The sequence below is a fragment of the Lipotes vexillifer genome, unplaced genomic scaffold (assembly GCF_000442215.2).
Source record: "Lipotes vexillifer unplaced genomic scaffold, Lipotes_vexillifer_v1.1 scaffold469, whole genome shotgun sequence".
Classification (NCBI taxonomy): Eukaryota; Metazoa; Chordata; class Mammalia; order Artiodactyla; family Lipotidae; genus Lipotes; species Lipotes vexillifer.
Genome location: NW_006788006.1, coordinates 3,955,600 through 3,959,082, shown reverse-complemented (window position 1 = coordinate 3,959,082; position 3,483 = coordinate 3,955,600).

The following is a 3,483-nucleotide window of genomic DNA, read 5'->3' as shown; positions in this document are numbered from 1 at the left end:
GGGGGTGCGCGTGCGCGCGCTGGGGAGCTGACCCCAGGCGGGAGGAGCCGCCGCACAGCGCTCGAAGCCGCCGCTCGGTCTCGCCGCTCCGTCTCACACTGAAATTGCCCGCTTCGCAGCCCGGCTTCCCCGGTTGCTAGGCAGATTTCGCCTCGCACACTTCCGGGTTGAGGCGCGTCTCACTGAGTGGCGGCGCCGCAGGCCAATGAGATCCAGCCAGGGTTCCCGGGATCCGCGCCCCGAATAGGGCGTGGCCAGACTCATGACGGACAGCAGCCGGCAGCCAATGAGCACGTTGGCCGGCTGGCCTTCGGGATCGCGCTGGGGGCCTGGGCGGGCCCAAGGAGGCGGGACGAGGTGACTGACAGGCTGCCTGCCAATGGGAGAGTGCAGCGGGCCTCAGGTCCAGTCAGGGTGCTGCGGGGGCGGGGCTTTAGCTTCAGGGCAGGAACACCGCGAGGGGTGGGGCATGAGGACGCGTTAATCCGTGGCCGGCTGGCTCGGACACTGGCGGGGGGTTACGCCGGGCTGCCCGGCGGCCAACAACTGGATGGGCAGGGGGTTCCCCTCAGTGCTCAGCAGGGGCGCCCCACCCACAATGCATCGGAGGTGGCCTGGGCCCGGCGGGCGTGGGGCGGTTACGCCGGGCAGTGGGCGGGGCCTCATGAGGCGCGCTCTAAGGACACTGGGCGAGCTGCGGCGCGGCCTTGTTTTCGAGGGGTTTCGTTGGCCCTGGGCTCCCTTCTGACTAGAGTCACGGGTTCGACTCTCTTCTGAGGAGAATCTTGGGTTTCTTGCCTCCGGCCGCCGTTCTAAGGAAAACCTTGAGGAATCTTGCCCCTGACCCCTCTTCTGAGAAGAGGTTTAGCTATTCTTGCCCTGTCCACTTTTCTGAGAATTGCCAGGAAAAGAATGATTTTGTACGTTCGGGACCACCCCCCACCACCGCTCTCTGTTCAAAGAAGACTTCACGGGATTCGGGCCCCTGTCCGCTTTACTAAGGAGAATTTGGGGAGCTCAGGGTCCACTGCCTTTCCTGGAGAGTGTTTAGAGAACATACCCTGCCTGTTTTCTGAGCACTAGTGGGAGCCACTGGCCTTGTTCCTCCCTGATCTGGGGAGCAGTGGGGGCTGCACGTCCCCAGCCTATGTTTATTTTTTTTTAATTATTTATTTATTTAATTTTTGTTTGCGTTGGGTCTTCCTTGCTGCGTGGGCTTTCGCTAGTTGCAGCGAGCAGGGGCTACTCTTCCTTGCGGGTGCACGGGCTTCTCACTGCGGTGGCTTCTCTTGTTGCAGAGCACGGGGTCTAGGAGCACGGGCTTCACAGGCTCAGTAGTTGTGGCTTGCGGGCTCTAGAGCACAGGCTCAGTCGTGGCGGCGCACGGGCTTAGTTGCTCCGCGGCATGTGGGATCTTCCCCCACCAGGGCTCAAACCCGTGTCCCCTGCATTCGCAGGCGGATTCTTAACCACTGTGCCACCAAGGAAGCCCTAGCCTTCATTTCTAAAGATAACTTGGGAAATTTCTAAGTTGCATGTCACTCCTCCAACCAGAGGAGAAATTTGGGACTTAAAGCACCTCTCGTCTCTCCAGAGAGGAATTGCAGGAAACTGATGGCCCCTCACCCTTCTTAGTCAAGAACTGCCAGGGAGTTACGCTCCCTGCGCTTTTTCTAAGCAGTGTTTGAGTGTTGTAGGAAGAGTTCCTCTTTTCTAAGAACGGCAACCATTTAACTCCTGTGCCCCAGAAAAGTTACCCATTTAGCTCTTTTCCCAAGGGTCAAATCTGTGGCCCTTCCTAATTCTGTCCCCTGTCAGGCTCTTCAGTCCCACTTTTCTTCTCTGAGTGGGGCCCTTCCAAGAAGCAGTCCTGCTTCCCACCTGTCCCGAGACAAAACTAAGTGGTCACCAAACTCTGCTGTAGCATCCACCATGGCCTACCAGGCATCAGAGGCCTTCACCTCTGTCTTCCCCCAGCTGGTCTGAACTGCTCCCATGATTTACCCCCGAAGAACCCAGTCATACCCTTCACAGGCAACCAGACATCCATTGAACTGAAGGGGTGAAGAAGGCAGCAATGAGAAAGAGCCACAACACTCCGAGGATTCAACATGGCAAACCTTTATCTCCCCCGACTTTGTGCACAGAAGTGTGCAAGATGCTGAGATACCTGAATTATAGGATGGAACTTGTGAACCAAGATGAACACAATAAAGGGAAATAGGCCTATTAGACAAGGCAGACTGTTATACTAAAGTGATACTCAGAATATGTTGTAGGAATGTAGAGGAGGAAGTGATTAAATGAAATAATGGATGTGGGCTTCCCTGGTGGCGCAGATGGTTAAGAATCCGCCTGCCAATGCAGGGGACACAGGTTCGAGCCCTGGTCCAGGAAGATCCCCCATGCCACGGAGCAACCAAGCCCGTGTGCCACAACTACTGAGCCTGCGCTCTGGAGCCCGTGAGCCAAAACTACTGAGCCCGCGTGCCACAACTACTGAAGCCCACGCGCCTAGAGCCCATGCTCCACAATGAGAGAAGCCACCGCGATGAGAAGCCTGTGCACTGCAACGAAGAGTAGCCCCCATTTGCCGCAACTAGAGAAAACCCGTGTGCAGCAACAAAGACCCGACGCGGCCAAAAATATAAATAAATAAATTTATCTTTTTAAAAAATTGAGGTAATGGATGTGATGGTGCTTCATCACCTTGAACAACCTTGAAGCAGTGTTTCTGTGTAGAAAGGATTATTGTTATTGTTACAAGTGGGCTGACATTCCTGGAAGAAAAGTAAAAAATAAATTCTGAGAGTCAGAGTAATGGGAGGTTGGCAGAGAGCCCTGTGGGGCCTGACTCCCTGAGTGAGCTCAGCCCGGACCCAAGTGGCAAGGCTCACAGAGTCCTTGGATAGGGAAGGAAGCCACTGGAAACATAGACACTGTGTTCCCAGAGTGCCTTGTTTGTATCTCTCTTGTCACACTTACCACATTCTGCAAGTGTCTGAGGCAGTCTGGGTGGACAGTAAACCCTTGGACTTTTGGTGACTGGCAGAACTGGGGTCAAACACATGCCTGCCACTCCCTAGCTAGGCCAGTTACTTTCCTTAGCCATATCAGGAGTGAGAACACCAGTCTCTAAAGGTTGCACTGAGGATTGTGAGCTTAAAGTGCCTTGCATGGTACCTGGTACACAGTAGGACTCAGGAGTTTTTTGTTTCATTCCAGTCACTAACTAGGTTGCTTTCTGAGAGCAAGAATCCAGCCTTAGGGCTTTGCTGGTGGCGCAGTGGTTGAGAGTCTGCCTGCTGATGCAGGGGACATGGGTTCGTGCCCCGGTCCGGGAAGATCCCACATGCCGCGGAGTGGCTGGGCCCGTGAGCCATGGCCGCTGAGCCTGTGCGTCCGGAGCCTGTGCTCCACAGCGGGAGAGGCCGAGACAGTGAGAGGCCCACGTACCGCAAAAAAAAAAAAAAAAAAAAAAAA